At 43.9% G+C, this 18,659-nt stretch overlaps 1 long non-coding RNA gene across 6 annotated transcripts in view; it reads left to right on the top strand.

The window, feature by feature from the left end:
• LOC147115155 (uncharacterized) overlaps positions 1-18,659 on the top strand; it is an 82,248-nt gene that overhangs the window by 58,116 nt on the left and 5,473 nt on the right. For all 6 annotated transcript variants that reach the window (XR_015079065.1, XR_015079064.1, XR_015079062.1 and 3 more), the window contains 2 exons: positions 4,559-4,642; positions 9,632-9,724. This is a non-coding gene — a long non-coding RNA (uncharacterized LOC147115155). The remainder of the gene's footprint in view (positions 1-4,558; positions 4,643-9,631; positions 9,725-18,659) is intronic.

The raw sequence follows: 18,659 nt of genomic DNA on the forward strand, positions 1-18,659 counted from the left end.
CCCTGTAAGTTAAGGTACCCCAAAATGCTATTTTATTATTTTTGTTTTTCTAACACACTGAAGTCAACTGAGAGAATCCCTGGGTTCTTGGCTAAGTTGCTGTGTAAGAGGAGTCCTGGAGCTATTATTTGTCCGAAGTGCAACATTTAAAGTATGAAATTGATGCAGCTGGGGGACTGGGTAGCCCAGTAAATTAAGTTGCAACTCTGGGATGTGACTGACGGGATCAAAAACACTTGTCTGAAAACTCTGGAGCACAGGATAGAAAGGCATTAAGTGCATGAGATATCTCTAACCTTCAAATGTCATTAGGCATGGTGTCAGCTTGTGAAGATACCCAGTTTTATTTCTCTCCTTCATCAATCCTAAGTTTCTTGTTACACGCTTCCATTACCTGTGTAACGTTAAGGCCTGGACAACCTGAAATTTCCTCTCGTATCATCTTATCTGAAGCCATTCTCTTCAGCTCCCACCAGCACTTGTGTGCCTCTGGCATTGATTCCATTAATCTTGATTAGGGTTGCAAAGGGGTGGAAAGTTTCCGGGAAATTTCCGGAAATTTTCCACGGGAAGTTTAGCTTGGGAATTTTGCCCAAAAAAGCACATGCTAGCATAATATTGTTTTTTTTGTATTTCTTTTTTTTCCACAGGTCCTCTCTTAAAATTACTAACAGAGATGGAATCTTAATTATTAAGGAATTTCTTAATCAATATATGTTTATCTTCTTACTTGGCTTGTTTTAATAATTACAAGTTTTGTGTGTGACTGTGAACAAATGTGTCCTGATTGGTTGGATGAGTGGATGAGCGATTAGCTCCCTCTATTTGTAATATTTGCATATCGAATTGTGATTGGCCTGCAGGCATCTGTAAGACTGCTATAGTTTTTTTAAGATCCAGGTTAGGGGTCCTGAGGGAAGTCATTTTGTTTTCTGCTGATGTTGTGATGATGCAGTAAGTAAATCAGACTTTATACCAGTTACTTGTTGAACTCTGTTGTCCTTCAATTTAAAATATACAAAATAATACACTATTGGTGATGTAGCGTCGTGTGTGTACAGGTCATGCTTCCATCACATGGAGCATCAGCAAAAATGTACTCACCCTGTTGCAATCGTGCTGATCGACCGCAGTTCGACACAGAGATGAATGCCCTTTATTTCTCTGCATAGAACAATGCCACGTTTACCGTCGGATGTGTGGAAGCATTTTATCCCAGGCATTAAAGATGGAAAGACTGTGTACATGTGCAAACACTGTAGAAAGCCATATGTAAAGAATGCCACAAAGATGCAGCAGCATTTATCCAAATGCAACAACTTCACTCATATTACGTCTATTGGGTGCGCAGCTCATGGGCTTAACCTGCTCCTCAAGGACATCATGGGTTTGAGAACCATGGAAGCATTGTACAAGAGAGCCAAGCAAGTTGTTAAGTATGTCAGGGGAAAACAGGTAGTTGCAGCAACCTACAACTCCAAGCAAATGACAAAGAACAAGAACACCACACTGAAGCTGCCCAACAACACTAGATGGGGTGGTGTTGTCATAATGTACAACAGCCTTCTGGAGGGTAAGGAGTCGCTGCAAGAAATGGCAATATCCCAGTCTGGGGATATGGAAACCACCATCAAGAAAATACTGCTGGATGATGTGTTTTGGGAGAGAGTGGTTAGCAGCCTTAAACTACTCTCACCAGTAGCATCTGCAATTGCTCAGATTGAAGGAGATGACGCTGTCTTGTCAGATGTTCTCAGGCTTTTTACTGATTTAAAAGAACAAATCAGCATTGCCCTACCCACATCCCTGCTGCTCAAAGCAGAGGAGAAGGCAATTGTTCAATTCATACAGACGCGTCAAGAATTTTGTGTCAAGCCGATTCATGCTGCAGCATACATGCTGGACCCAAAGCATATTGGGAGACCAATACTTTCTGGAGAACAGAACAGCGCTTACAGTGTGATTTCTACCCTCTCACACCATCTCAATCTGGATGTGGGCAAAGTTCTGGGAAGTCTGGCAAAGTTCTCTACCAAGCAAGGTCTTTGGAATGGGGATGGGATATGGGAATCATGCAAGCATATCAGTGCACATACCTGGTGGAAGGGACTTTGTGCATCTGAGGCCCTGTCACCTATTGCATCGGTGACACTCCAAATCCCACCTTCATCAGCGGCCTCTGAACGAAACTGGTCACTTTTTGGGAATATGCATACAAAGGTGCGCAACAGGCTGACTAACAAGAGAGTGGAGAAACTGGTGGCTATCCGGGCGAACCTACAACTTATTGAGCCAGATACAGAAGTGTCCACCACACAGCTAGACACTGACATAGAGGAGGAAATGGACACGTCAGAGTCAGAGAATCAGGAGGAGCAATGAGGAGTAGAAGACTCAGAAGACTCATGAGTAGAAGACTCAAAGGGACAAAATAAGGACAAATTACAAGCTAAATAAGCTGACGCTCTTTTTATTTTATTTTAGATGGGTCTTTTTTGTGGGGGTTCAATAAAGTTCAAAATTATAACCTAAATAAAGTTTTGAAAGCCTGTTTTTATTTGTATGGAACAGTATGTCTATTTTGACGACAAAGATAATATAAGGGTCAGAGACAAAAACCATCAGTGTGCAAAAAAACTCAAAATTCCCATAAATTCCCAAAATTCCCATGGAAAGTTTCCTCTTTTAAAAATTCCCAGAATTTTGCAACCCTAATCTTGATAGTCCCTACAGGCTAAGTCTGGAAGTGTGGACTGCACTCCTATTTCTTCCCCTATTAATGTGGAAGCTCTATCCACACCTTTACCACCACAAACCTCGATGTCTTTAATACCTCTCATGTTGGCTTCTCTGTCTTCACTTTCAACAGATTACAACTCATTCAGAATAGGGTGGCCAATGTGCTTACCCACAGAAAATCCCACTCTCCCAGCATTCCTGTCATTGCTAAACTCCACTGGTTTCATGAGCTGTATTGAATTGACTTCCAGATCCTCATCCTCACTTTTACGTTCCTGCTTTGGCCCAGGTTACCTCAGCGATCTCCAGCCATATATCCCTGCAGACCATCCTCTGCTCCTTCACGGTGGCATAGTGGTTAGCACTGTTGCCTCACAGCGCCAGGGACCCGGGTTCAAATCCGGCCCCGGGTGACTGTCTGTGTGGAGTTTGCACATTCTCCCCGTGTTTGCGGGTTAGGTTGATGGGCCATGATAAAAAAAATTGGCCCTTAGTGTTAGGGGGAATTAAATACATGGGGTTACGGGGTTACGGGGATAGGGCTTGGGTGGGATGGCTGTCGGTGTAGGGACTGGGTGCTAGGGTTTGGATGATCAGCCATGATCTCGTTGAATGGCGGAGCAGGCTCGAAGGGCCGAATGGCCTACTTCTATGTTTATGTTTCTCCACTGCAACCATTCTGTCATTACTGGATGTCTTTTAGCCAATACACTCCTGTCCACTGGCACTCCCTCCTAAATCCCTCCACTTACCTGTCACTCTCCCTGCTATCAAAGACCTCTGATAACCTTTCTCTTGGACTGGGCTTTTTTTTTCCTTTTTCCTTTTTTCTTCCTGCTCAGCATCTGCTAGTTTTCTGAGAGGGCTTTCTGTATGTGAAGACTGCTATAGAAATGTAAGTTGTCTGATAAACAATACAGTCAATTGAAGTTAATGAAATGACTATCTAATCGCTGTGACTGTCTGAACACTATAATCATCTATTGCTAATCTGACAAGAAACAACATTGTACCTCACAAATTAATGGAAATCAGTGCCTCTATTAAAGTACTATATGTCAGCACACTGAATCTCTCATACTGTACTTGATTTGAGATTGGGCTGCTGATTCATTGTACTTATCGGCTCCAAAAAGTGCCCATTTATTACAACAAATGAAAGTACACCTTGCTATAGTGAAACGGAATTTCCAGCTGGTGGGAGCAGTAAGACCTGGTTATTGCTAGATGATTTTTGTCACGTAATTATTTCCCCCCTCAAAATAAGAGGACTGAAAGAATGCTTCAGATAAGTCTAAAATACACAAATTGTTGCTTCTGCTGATCTGCCACCCAGACATTTCCAGATTAGTGTTATTGTGGTCATATTCCCACTAAAGCACATTATCTGCATATATTGCATGCCTTTCAACTGTTACACATCAATGTAGTGTGGCCACCAGCAGGATATGTTTTCTTTTTAAATAAGTTCACTTGTGTCTTGGATATCTGCTGACATCTGTAGCCATCAATGGCTAGCTAAAATGCCAGCTGTAATATCAAAGTTTGCTCGTAGATAATAACACATTTAAACTTGTGTTGTGTCACTGTGATGGGAAATAAAATTGGATGTTAGGTTTACCAATCAGAGTTTGTGTTTTTGTATTTAATGAGTTAGCTGACAAACTTCAAATCTGACATTTTTACAACTGGTTAATTCTATAGGAAATAATGAACAATGCTCGGATATTTAGAAAACCTGAGGAGAAACTCACTTAAACTAACTTAGCAAAAACTTCAGTGCACTATGATTATTTACATTTGTTTGGTTGTCTTTCAGTTTAAACCGAACATCTGATAGAAATGGATATCCAAAAGGACTTGCAGCCTCCAAAACAACAACCCATGGTCTATATTTGTGGAGGTAATAATTTCAACAACTGGGACCACAATTGACATATTTAATTTTGAATAACAAAATTATATTAGTCTGTTACTTCTTGGAACTTTAGTCAATTTTATGGTCAGATGAATCTGGTGTTTTGTTTATTTACTTTATGCACCACGAGAGCTCTTGCAAAATCTAGAAGCTTTAAATGGTTTAAGGTTGAAGCGAAGACTCACCTTGAATATCATATGAAATGCTCCAGCTTTAAAACAATGTCTATTTGTTATATGGAGCTCTCTTCCAATATTTAATCCCTAGTACTGACTCAGCTTTGTTTTTTCTTCATATATTATCAGATTACAAAAGCATTTCTCCAAGACATACAAGTTGCTTTTGTTTCCAAGTAATTAGTGCAGCAACGGGCACACTGCAGAAAATGCTGGTGTGTGACTCAACTCTTTGTACTATATTATTCAGCACCATTGTTGAGGTTCCTCTCAAGGATACATCTCATCGCCAGGCATGTTTGGAGACATGTAAAGTTCTGCCAGTAAAAACTGGCAGATTGTTTTGTTTGGGTTTATGTCCCACTTGCAAGTTTGCATTCTTGCTCACTAGTTTTCCCCTCACCTAACACAGCTGTCCTCTGAATCTATCATGTTAAAATAAAAATAAAGAGGGCACTACTCTGGAGTGGCAGGACACAGGCTTACATCTCTAAATTGCCAGTCTCATCCAACAACTGTGGGCAGATACTGAGCAGGGAATGCTGTTTCACTTTTGGAAGGGGAGTATGGGTGGCGGGGGGGGGTGCAGGTGAGAGAAGGTGAGTTGTTGTCAGAAATAACAACAGAAAATGCTGGAAAAACTCAGCAGGCCAGGCAACATCCGTGGAGAGAAATTAGAGTCGACGTTTCGGGTCAAACCCTTTTTCAAAACTGGAAAGGAAATGAAATAGATCGAAAGGCAGGGCTGGGGAGGGAACAAAAGCAGTGAATAGACATTAAGAGGTATTCAAAACGAGACGAGATGGTGATAGGACTAGTAAAGAGACAAAAGACGGCTCAGATTAGGTGTGAAATATACTGGCAGAATGAGAGACAGCTGCCATGTAAAAAAAAGAGGAAAGGGGGGTGGGAGGGAAAACCCCCAGGTTGGTTTGAGCACCTTTTAGTAACTGGCTTAAGAACAGCATAGACAGCAACTGGGGAACAGATTGTTATAGTTGATATGCCTGCTATAAAGGCAGGAACAGGAAACGTTAGGGTACAACCCTCGCCAAAGTTTGCACAAGTAACGGATGAATATTTAATTTTATCATGGTAGTTCCCGAAATTATTAACATTGGGTGGAGAAGAAAAAGCTTATTAGAAACATAGAAAAATGGAGCAGGAGTAGGCCATTCGGCCCTTCGAGCCTGCTCCACCATTCAATATGATCATGGCTGATCCTCTAACTCAATACCATATTCCCGCTCTCTCCCCATACCCCTTGATGGCTTTTGTGTCTAGAAATCTATCTATCTCCTTCTTAAATATATTCAGTGACTTGACCTCCACATGCTTCTGTGGTAGAGAATTCCACAAGTTCACCACCCTCTGAGTGAAGAAATTTCTCCTCATCTCAGTCCTAAATGTCCTACCCCATATTCTGAGACTGTGACCCCTTGTTCTAGACCCCCCCAGCCAGGGAAAACATCCTCCCTGCATCCAGTCCGTCTAGCCCTGTCAGAATTTTATATGTTTCAATGAGATCCCCTCTCATTCTTCTGCCTTGTTGCCTTCAGTATCAGTGGAAATACGCTGCAGTATAAATTGATGTTGAATTACTTTATAGCACTGTTGCTGATGATAGCCCTGATTTTAGTGGCAGAGCTGTAAAGGAAATGCAATGGTACTGCTGCAGTTGGAAGTACTGGAACTTGCCTAAACAAGCCAGCATAGCTATTTCCTGATCGCTGTCCTGCACAGACCTTGCCCATCCATCAGGGAAGGTCTGGTGGTAGGAACTGTGGAATGTTTCCAGTGCTGTGGAATCCATCCTGCAATAATAAGCACTCAATGCCTAGGATATTAAGAACTACTTCTAGAACATAGAACTTTTTCAGCATACCATTGGACAGCTAACACGCTGAATACTTGTTTTCCAAACATTTGATTTTATGACATTATTAGGAAAAAAGACGCCCTATATTGAAAATAGTTAGAAGAATTTGTTAGATTTTGTAGAATTTATTTGGGTGTTTCTTCAGAGGAAATTTAATGAAATCTGAGCCATCGATTCCAACCACAACACCCAGAATATATCCAATTATTATGGAAACCTGAAGCTAGTTATCCTGCACATAAAACTTGCGTCCTGGCTGTTATGTGCAAGAAAAAAAATATTGATCCTATCGCTGTAATAAATCAAAGCTGTATGTAATGTGTCAGTGTTTCATTAGTTCAGATGTTTGTGGCTGCACTTTTATAAATTATAATAGACATTTTTGAACAGTATGTTGGTGTAGATGCTGCACATGATGATCTATATTATAAGTGCTCACTATTAATGTGACAGCTTCAAAAATAGTGTCCATTTTGTAAAGTCAATAAATTATGTTACATTTTCACTTGGTTTGTAATGGTAGCCAGTTTGATGTTTTGTTTGATGAGTTGTTTACAATCAGAACTTTCCTTTTAAGAAGCTGCATTTGTTACATGATCCTGATGGCAATTTCTAAGAAAGCTTCATTCTTGAGCTTTAGAGGCCTTTGCATGCTTGTTGTGTCAAGTAGTCTTACTTAATCCCCTTCTTAGGCAGTCCCTCGGAACCAAGGATGACGCTTCCACATTAAAAATGAGTTCGCAGGTGACTGATGAGTCCAATGCGGGACCTACAGTCTCTGTCACAGGTGGGGCAGACGGTGGTTGAAGGGGCGGGTGGGTGGGGTGCTTGGGCTGACATGCGCTCCTTGCGCTGCCTGCACTTGGCTTCCGCTTGCTCCCGGCGAAGAGACTCGAGGAGTTTGGCGCCTTCCTGGATGCTTCTCCTCCACTTTGTGCGGTCTTGGGCCAGGGATTCCCAGGTGTCGGTGGGGATGTTACACTTCTTCAAGGAGGCTTTGAGGGTGTCCTTGAAGCATTTCCTCTGCCCGCCTGGGGCTCTCTTGCCGTGCCGGAGCTCCAAGTAGAGCGCTTGTTTTGGGAGTCTCGTATCGGGCATGCAGACAATGTGACCAGTCCATCGGAGCTGATCGAGCGTGGTCAAAGCTTCGATGCTGGGGATGTTGGCCTGAGCGAGAACACTGACGTTGCTGCGCCTATCCTGCCAATGGGTTTGCAGGATCTTGCGGAGGCAGCGTTGGTGGTACCTCTCCAGTGCTTTGAGGTGCCTGCTGTACATGGTCCATGTCTCTGAGGCATACAGCAGGGCGGGTATCACTGCTGCTCTGTAGACCATGAGCTTAGTGCCAGATTTGAGGTCCTGGTCTTCAAACACTCTCTTCCTCAGGCGACTGAAGGCTGCACTGGCACACTGAAGGCGGTGTTGGACTTCGTCATCGACGTCTGCCCTTGTTGACAGTAGGCTCCCGAGGTATGGAAAGTGGTCCACGTTGTCCAAGGCCTTGTCGTGGATTTTGATAATCGGGGGGCGGTACTGTGTGGCGGGGGCAGGTTGGTAGAGGACCTTTGTCTTATGGATGTTTAGTGTAAGGCCCATGCTCTTGTACTCTTCAGTGAAGGTGTTGACGATGGTTTGGAGTTCGACCGCCGAGTGAGCACAGACACAAGCATCATCTGCATACTGTAATTCGACGACAGAGGATGGGACGACCTTGGATCTGGACTGGAGGCAACGGAGGTTGAACAGTTTCCCGTTTGTTCTGTAAATTATCTCCACTCCAGTGGGGAGCTTACTGAGGGTGAGATGGAGCATTGCAGCAAGGAAGATCGAGAAGAGCGTTGGTGCGATGACACAGCCTTGCATGACCCCGGTTCGTACGTGAATTGGGTCTGTGGTGGAACCGTTGGTCAGGATCACGGCTTGCATGTCATTGTGAAGCAGGCGGAGGATGGTGACAAACTATTGAGGGCAGCCGAATTTGAGGAGGACACTCCATAATCCCTCACGGTTGACAGTGTCGAAGGCCTTTGTGAGATCAAAGAAGGCCATGTACAGCAGTTGGTGCTGTTCCCTGCATTTCTCTTGTAATTGACGTGCAGTGAAGACCATGTCCATTGTGCCCCTTAGTGGGCGGAATCCGCATTGCGACTCTGGGAGGAGCTCTTCGGCCACTGGGAGAAGGCGATTGAGGAGGATTCTTGCGATGACTTTCCCTGTGGCAGAGAGCAGGGAAACTCCTCTGTAATTACCGCAATCGGATCTGTCACCTTTCTTGAAGATGGTCACAATTACGGCGTCTCTGAGATCCCCTGGCATGCTCTCCTCCTTCCAGATAAGAGAAATGAGTTCATGAATTCAAGCCAGTAGTGCTTCTCCGCTGTGCTTTAGTGCCTCGGTGGGGATTCCATCTGCTCCTGAGGCCTTGTAAGCGCTCACCATTAATGTGACAGCTTCAATAATAGTGTCCATTTTGTAAGGTCAATAAATTATGTTACATTTTCACTTGGTTTGTAATGGAAGCCAGTTTGATGTTTTGTTTGATGAGTTGTTTACAATCAGAACTTTCATTTTAAGAAGCTGCATTTGTTACATGATCCTGATGGCAATTTCTAAGAAAGCTTCATTCTTGAGCTTTAGAGGCCTTTGCATGCTTGTTGTGTCGAGTAGTCTTACTTAATACCTGAGTTCTGAATGGCACCAATACAAGTGAATAGATTTGCCAATATAAACTGGAATGAATTAAGGTCTAATTGCCAAATGTCCAATCGATTCCTCCAGCTGACGTAACTTTTTTCAAAAAGTAAGTACTCAAGCAACATTTAACAGACATGTGCATTTGTCTTAAATAAAATGATTCTGGCATCAATTTAACTGTGTGTGAATTTGATTACTGAGCCATTATTTATTTATTTATTACAGAATGTCATACTGAAAATGAAATTAAAGCCAGAGATCCTATCCGATGCCGAGAATGCGGTTACAGAATAATGTACAAGAAGAGAACAAAGAGACGTATCCTTGAGCAACACGGCGTACAACTATTTAATGGTGCCTTAATGTTCTGCTTATTTTGCAAACTATATGGAGCACATATGGTGATCCAGGCTGGACCTGTCTTTATTATTAGAATCTTTCCCCTTACGCAGATAGCCCCTCCCTCCCGGAACCACGATAGGGTTCCCCTTGTCCTCACCTTTCACCCCACCAGCCTCCACATTCAACGGATCATCCTCCGCCATTTCCGCCACCTCCAGCGTGACCCCACCACCAAACGCATCTTCCCCTCACCTCCCCTTTCAGCATTCCGTAGGGATCGCTCCCTCCGCGACACCCTAGTCCACTCCTCTACCACCCCCAGCACCCCTTCCCCTTTGCCCGGCACCTTCCCGTGCAAGCGCAAGAGATGCAACACATGCCCTTATACCTCCCCCCTTCCCACTGTCCAGGGCCCCAAACACCCCTTCCAGGTGAAACAGCGATTTACTTGTACTTTCTGCAATTTAATATACTGTATTCGCTGCTCACAATGTGGTCTCCTCTACATTGGGGAGACCAAATGCAGATTGGGTGACCGCTTTGCGGAACACCTCCGTTCAGTCCATAAGGGGTCCCCAAGCTCCTGGTGGCCTGTCACTTTAATTCACCGCCTCATTCCCACTCGGACCTCACCGTCCTCGGGCTCTTGCATTGTTCCACGGAAGCTCAGCGTAAGCTCGAGGAACAGGACCTCATTCTTCGATCAGGCACTCTACAGCTCTCTGGACTCAACATAGAGTTCAACAATTTCAGATCATAACCTCGGCCCCTATCACATATATATATATATTTTTTTTTTCCCCTCCCACTGGCAACTGTTCTTTATTCTGCCAGCGCAATTCACACTCCATCTAGAGCCATCCTTTATTCCTTAATCTGGCCCATTACCACCTCCTCTTGCCTTGAATATCTCTTAATGTCTCTCAATGTCTCTTAATCTCTCCTGCTTTCTATCCTATCACTGACCTTCCCTTTTGTTCTTTCATCCCCTCCCCCTTTCCCCAGCCCCTAAACTTGCTTTAAAATCTATTCCTTTTCCTGCTTTTTTCCAGTTCTGATGAAGGGTCTTCGACCTGAAACGTTAACTCTGTTTCTCTCTCCACGGATGCTGAGTTTTTCCAGCGTTTTCTGTTATTATTTCGGATTTCCAGCATCCGCAGTATTTTGCTATTGTATTGTAGTTTTGTTAATGATGCCTGAGTTTAGGCTTCTTAGATTGCGGAATTGTGATAGTGTATTAATACTATTGAAACAATTGATAACCACTACATTGTAGTTTATGCACTACTTGTCTATTTACCTTTGTACCGTCATGCATTTTTTATAATGTTTACAAATGCCCATTATTCCCTACTTAGGAACAGTTTCACTAATGGGCACAGGATGCTGGTGCAGGAAATGTAAATATTGCACTTAGCATTAGTGCAGTGGAAAGTGATCCTCTGAGTTTAAGGATATGTAACATTGTTGTAACAGGGCAGAGAGAGCTTTACACTGTAGCAAACTCCCTATATTTGATACACATCATGATATATTGATGTTCAATACCAGGTGTGAAAAAGTATTCAATTTCCCAGAACTGCAGTCTTGCCTTGGGCTCAAAATTTACCACACACCAAAAAACTTTGAACCACAAACTTTAACAATATTGAGACATACTTGTACTGTGTGTGATGCATATAAGACTTATTGAAGCCTTTTTAATTTACAGTAATAAGGTTGCAGTAGTTGAAGTTACAGTAGCAGATAATCTGAGGAGCCCAACAGTGCACAGATAGTGGGAACTTGAGTGCACGCCATCGCCAGCCAGATTATGACAAATTCATCTCCTTAGTAGCCTGTATTGAGCTTGCCTGTCTCATTTGGATGTGTTTCATTGCTACAAGAACAACTCCTCATGTAAAAGAATGTGGGAAAGGTGGACACCAAGCATGAAGTAAAGGAACATAAGAAATAGGAGCAGGAGTAGGCCAATCGGCCCCTCGAGCCTGCTCCGCCATTCAATAAGATCATGGCTGATCTGATCCTAACTGCCAATCTACTATCACAGAACCATCTCCTGAATCTAACAGAATTAGACACACGAAATAGGAGCAGGATCAGGCTACACGGCCCCTGGGCCCGCTCCGCTACCCACAGGGCCATGTCCGATACGAACCTAGACTCATGTCCAAATTCCTGCCCGCTCCCCGTAACCTTTAATTCCCTTTACTTCTAGGAAACTGTCTATTTCTGTTTTAAATTTATGTAATGATGTAGCTTCTACAGCTTTTTGGGGCAGCATATTCCATGGACCTACCACCCTCTGAGTGAAGTAGTTCCTCCTCATCTCAGTTTTGAAAGAGCAGCCCCTTATTCTAAGACTATGCCCCCTAGTTCTAGTTTCACCCATCATCGGGAACATCCTCCCCGCATCCACCCGATCCAACCCCTTCACAATCTTATATGTTTCAATAAGATCGCCTCTCATTCTTCTGAACTCCAATGAGTAGAGTCCCAATCTACTCAACCTCTCCTCATATGTCCATCCCCTCATCCCCGGGATTAACCGAGTGAACCTTCTTTGTACTGACTCGAGAGCAAGTATGTCTTTTCTTAAGTATGGACACCAAAACTGTATGCAGTATTCCAGGTGCGGTCTCACCAATACCTTGTACAACTGAAGCAATACCTCCCTATTTTTATATTCTATCCCCCTAGCAATGAAAGCCAACATTCCATTGGCCTTCTTAATCACTTGCTGCACCTGCATACTAACCTTTTGAGTTTCGTGCACCAGGACCCCCAGATCCCTTTGTACTTCAGTACTTTCCAGTTTCCTGCCATTAAGATAATAACTTGCTCTACGATTTTTCCTGCCAAAGTGCATAACCTCACACTTTCCAGTATTGTATTCCATCTGCCAAATCTCTGCCCACTTACTTAGCCTGTCTATGTCCCCTTGCAGGTTTTTTATGTCCTCCTCACTCACTACTTTCCCTCCCATCTTAGTATCATCTGCAAACTTTGATATGTTACACTCGGTCCCCTCCTCCAAATCGTTAATATAGATTGTAAAGAATTGGGGACCCAGCACTGACCCCTGCGGAACACCACTAGTTACTGATTGCCAGTCTGAGAATGAACCATTTATCCCAACTCTCTGCCTTCTGTTAGATAGCCAATCCTCGATCCATGCCAGAATATTACCCTCAATCCCGTGATTTTTTATCTTAAGCAATAATCTTTTGTGTGGCACCTTGTCAAATGCCTTTTGGAAGTCTAAATACACTACGTCCACTGGTTCCCCTTTATCCACCCTATATGTTACTTCCTCAAAGAACTCCAGCAAATTTGTCAAACATGACTTCCGCTTCATAAAACCATGCTGACTTTGTCCTATTAAATTATGATTATCCAAATGTCCTGTTACTGTCTCTTTAATAATGGACTCCAAAATGTTACCTACCACAGATGTTAGGCTAACCGGTCTATAGTTTCCAGCCTTCTGTCTACTGCCCTTTTTAAATAAGGGTGTTACATTAGCAGTTTTCCAGTCTGCCGGGACCTTTGCTGAGTCCAGGGAGTTTTGGAAAATTATTACCAATGCATCCACAATCCCTACCGCCACTTTCCTCAAGACCCTAGGATGTAAGCCATCAGGTCCAGGTGATTTATCCGCCTTGAGTCCCATTATTTTACCGAGTACCACTTCCTTAGTGATTTTGATCGTGTTTAGCTCCTCCCCCCCCCCCCTATATCCCCCTGTTTGTCCAGTGTTGGGATATTCTTAGTGTCCTCTACTGTAAAGACTGATACAAAATATTCATTCAGTGTTTTTGCCATCTCCATATTTCCCACCATTAATTTCCCGGTCTCATCCTCTAAGGGATCAACATTTACTTTAGCCACCCTTTTTCTTTTTATATAACTATAAAAACTCTTACGATCTGTTTTTATATTTTTTGCTAATTTACTTTCATAATCTATCTTCCCTTTCTTAATCTTTTTGTTATTTTTTGCTGTCTTTTAAAGTTTTCCCAATCCTCTATCCTCCCACTAGATTTGGCTACCTTATATGCCCTTGTTTTTAGTCGAATACTATCCTTAATTTCTTTACTTAGCCACGGATGGCTGTCTTTTCTTTTACACCCTTTTCTTCTCAGTGGAATATATATTTTTTGGAAGTTGTAAAATAACTCCTTAAATGTACACCACTGATCATGTATCGTCTTACCCTTTAATCTATTTTCCCAATCCACTCTACTCAATTCCGCTTTCATACCTTCATAGTCTCCTTTATTCAAGCTTAGCATGCTTGTTTGAGATCCAACCTTCTCACCCTCTAATTGAATATGGAATTCAACCATGTTATGGTCACTCATTCCAAGGGGATCCTTTACTAGGACATTTTTAATTAATCCTGTCTCGTTACACAGGACCAGATCTAAGGTTGCTTGCCCCCTGGTCGGTTCAGTTACATACTGCTCAAGAAACCCATCCCTAATACACTCAATGAACTCATCCTCAAGGCAGCCCTGCCCAATTTGATTTGTCCAATTAATATGATAGTTAAAATCCCCCATAATTATAGATGTTCCCTTATTACAAGCCTCAACTATTTCCTGATTGATACTCCGTCCAACAGAGTTGCAACTGTTCGGAGGCCTATAGACTACGCCCACTAGTGTTTTTTTCCCCTTATGATTCCTTACCTCCACCCAAACTGTTTCATTATCCTGATCTTTTGACCCAATATCATTTCTCTGTATTACAGTGATTCCTTCCTTTATTAACATAGCCACCCCACCTCCCCTTCCTTCCTGCCTGTCCTTCCTGATCGTTAAATAACCTGGTATGTTTAATTCCCAGGCATTGTCACCCTGTAGCCATGTTTCTGTAATGGCCACAAGATCATACCCATATGTAGTTATTTGTGCCATTAACTCGTCTATTTTGTTACGAATGCTACGTGCATTCAGATAGAGAACTTTAGGTTGGCAGGGGAGGAGACTGAGACAGAAGGTATGGGGTCAGCTTTGGCTCCATGGTAGCACTCTTGCCTTTGAGGCATAAGGCAGTTCAAACCCATTCCGGAGATTAGAGCACAAAATCTAGGCTGACACTTTATGACAATGCTGAGGAAGTGCTGTACTATAAAAGAAAAAAAGAAAGACTTGCATTTATATAGCGCCTTTCACGACCACTGGACGTCTCAAAGTGCTTTACAGCCAATGAAGCGTAGTCACTGTTGTAGGAAATACGGCAGCCAAAGATGCACACAGCAAGCTCCCACAAACAGCAATGTGATAATGACCAGATAATCTGTTTTTGTTATACTGATTGAGGGATAAATATTGGCCAGACTATCTGAGATGCCATCCTTTGGATGAGACATTATATCTGCTCAAGTGGACATAAAAGATCCCGTGGGATTATTTGAAGATGAGAAGAGGAGTTCTCCTAATGTCTTGGCCAACATTTAACCAACACCATTAAAAACAGATTATCTGGTTATTTATCTCATGGCTGTTTGTGGGTCCTTGTTGTGTGCAAGGAGGGGACCAAAGAAGGAGCTGTTGGCACACCAGAGGTGATGGTGATGGTACAGGAGGAGAAATTCTTTGAAGAGATAAAATGGCAGCAGTGGGACGTGTAGGACTAGACGATGAGAGGGTGTACCATGGATGAAGACTGTGGAATAGAGGTAATGGTGGAGAAAGGGGCAGTCAGGAGGGTAGTGAAGAGTTCAAGAAAGGAGATCAAGCTGTATTTGCATTCACACAGAATGTTGTTGGTGACATTGACCAGTCTAGTTTGCTGTGTTGGGCTAACTGGGAGTCAAATTGGAGGGACTCAAACAGCAAGTGGCTGGAGAGTTGCCTGTGTAATTAGTTGGCATTAATGGCTTCAAGAACCTTGAAAAACGGGTGAATTGGGGATGGAGTGGTAGTTTGCAAGTTAGAAGGTATGAAGGTGGCTTTTTAAAGAAAGGATGATGGTGATTGTGGGTGAAAATGTCACGAGCATGGGGCTTTTGAAGGAAATGTTGGATGGTCAGGAGCTGGTTGCAAGGAGGTTGAGGGAATTAGTAATGGTCTGCATGGAGGAAATTAATGATGGCTGGACTGGAGATGGGAAGAAGCTGCACAGTGTAGAGATGGGGGACTGGGGGCAGAGTAAGAATAAGTGGGGAGGAAGCAGACGCAGCCAGTCAGTTGACCTTGATTTTAGAAATGCATTTGGGGATGGAGAGTGGGGAATGGAGGTTGAAGGAGGTAGTTTGTTGTGGTGAAGGGGATTAATAGAAACGTTTAGATTTGGGGAGAGAGAGAGAGAAAGCTGGAGGTAGTCATGCTAGATCTTGCAGTGGATAACCAGGCCAGTCATACACCTCTTGTATTTTAGTCTTCAGCCATAGACCTGAGACCAAAGAGATGGCTGTTGTACCAACAACAACAACAAAAACTTGTATTTATATAGCGCCTTTAATGTAAAACGTCCTATGGCGCTTCACAGGAGTATTAAAAGACAAAAAGTTTGACATCGAGCCACATAAGGAGAAATTAGGGCAGGTGACCAAAAGCTTGGTCAAAGACGTCAGTTTTAAGAACATAAGAACATAAGAAATAGGAGCAGGAGTAGGCCATACGGCCCCTCGGGCCTGCTCCGCCATTCAATAGGATCATGGCTGATCTGAATCTAGACTCACGTCCACTTCCCTGCCCTCTCCCCGTAACCCCTAATTCCCTTATCTGCTAGGAAAATGTCTATCTCCATTTTAAATTTATTTAATGTTGCAGCTTCCACAGCTCTCTGGGGTAGCAAATTCCATAGATTTACTACCCTCTGAGTGAAGAAGTTTCTCCTCATCTCAGTTTTGAAAGGGCAGCCCCTTATTCTAAGATTATGCCTCCTAGTTCTAGTCTCACCCATCAGTGGAAACATCCTCACCGCATCCACCCGATCAAGCCCCCTCACAATCTTATATGTTTCGATAAGATCGCCTCTCATTCTTCTGAACTCCAATGAGTAGAGTCCCAACCTACTCAACCTTTCCTCATACGTTTAGGGAGGGAATTCCAGAGCTTAGGGCCTAGGCAACAGAAGGCACAGCCACCAATGGTTGTGTGATTATAATCAAGGATGCTCAAGAGGGCAGAATTAGAGGAGCACAGATATCTCGGGGGGGGGGGGTTGTGGGGCTGAAGGAGATTACAGAGGTAGGGAGGGGCGAGGCCATGGAGGGATTTGAAAACAAGGATGAGAATTTTGAAATCAAGGTGTTGCTTAACCGGGAGCCAATGTAGGTCATTGAGCACAGGGGTGATGGGTGAACGAGAATTGGTGCGAGTTAGGACATGGGCAGCCGAGTTTTGGATCACCTCAAGTTTACGTAGGGTAGAATGTGGGAGGCCAGCCAGGAGTGCGTTGGAATAGTCAAGTCTAGAGTTAACAAAGGCATTAATGAGGGTTTCAGCAGCGGATGAGCTGAGGCAAGGGCGGAGACGTGCGATGTTACGGAGGTGGAAATAGGCGTTCTTGTGCTGTGGATATGGGGTCAGAAGCTCATTTCAGGGTCAAATATGAAACCAAGGTTGCGAACAGTGTGGTTTAGCCTCAGACAGATGTTAGGGAGAGGGATGGAGTCAGTGGCTAGGGAACAGAGTTTGTGGTGGGGACCGAAAACAATGGCTTCGGTCTTCCCAATATTTAATTGGAGAAAATTTCTGCTCATCCAGAACTGGATGTCGGACAAGCAGTCTGACAATTTAGAGACCGTGGAGGGGTCGAGTGAAACATAGAAACATAGAAGATAGGAGCAGGAGTAGGCCATTCGGCCCCTCGAGCCTGCTCCGCCATTCAATGAGATCATGGCTGATCATCCAAACCTTAGCACCCGGTTCCTACACCGACAGCCATCCCACCCAAGCCCTATCCCCGTAACCCCACGTATTTAATCGCCCCTAACACTAAGGGTCAATTTTTATCATGGACAATCAACCTAACCCGCACATCTTTGGACTGTAGAGAGAAGTGGTAGTGAGGTAGAGCTGGGCGTCGTCAGTGTACATGCGGAAACTGACGCTGTGCTTTCAGATGATGTCGCCAAGGGGCAACATGTAGATGAGAAATAGGAGGGGGCCAAGGATAGATCCTTGGGGGACACCAGAGGTAATGATGCGGGAGCGGGAAGAGAAGCCGTTGCAGGTGATTCTCTGGCTACAATTAGATAGATAAGAATGGAATCAGGTGAGTGCAGTCCCACCCAGCTGGATGACGGTGGAGAGGCGTTGGAGAAGGATGGAGTGGTCAACCGTGTCAAAGGCTGCAGACAAGTCAAGAAGGACAAGGAGGGATAGTTTACCTTTGTCACAGTCACAAAGGATGTAATTTGTGACTTTGATGAGAGCTGTTTCGGTACTGTGGCAAGGGCAGAAACCTGATTGGAGGGATTCAAACATGGAATTGCGGGAAAGATGGGCATGGATTTGGGAGGTGCCAACACGTTCAAGGACTTTGGAGAGGAAAGGGAGGTTGGAGATAGGGCAGTAGTTTGCAAGGACAGAGGGCTCAAGGGTTGTTTTTTTGAGGAGAGGGGTGATGATGGCAGATTTGAGGGAGAGGGGGACAGTACCAGAGGAGAGAGAACCGTTAACGATGTCAGCTAACATGGGAGCCAGAAAAGGAAGTTGGGTGGTCAGCAGTTTGGTGGGAATAGGGTCGAGGGAGCAGGAAGTGGGGCTCATGGACAAGATGAGCACAGAGAGGTCATGAGGGGAGATCGGGGAGAAACTGGAGGAAGATGTGAGTTCAGGGCTAGGGCAGGAGGGAACCTTAGAGGAATTTGGTCCGGTGGGCTAGGAGAAGGAAGGGAAGTGGCAGAGGCACCTGAACAGATGGTCTCAATCTTAGAGACAAAGAAGTCCAT

Source organism: Somniosus microcephalus, chromosome 7 (assembly GCF_052327205.1).
Source record: "Somniosus microcephalus isolate GS21.2 chromosome 7, FLI_Smic_1.0, whole genome shotgun sequence".
NCBI classification, from domain to species: Eukaryota; Metazoa; Chordata; class Chondrichthyes; order Squaliformes; family Somniosidae; genus Somniosus; species Somniosus microcephalus.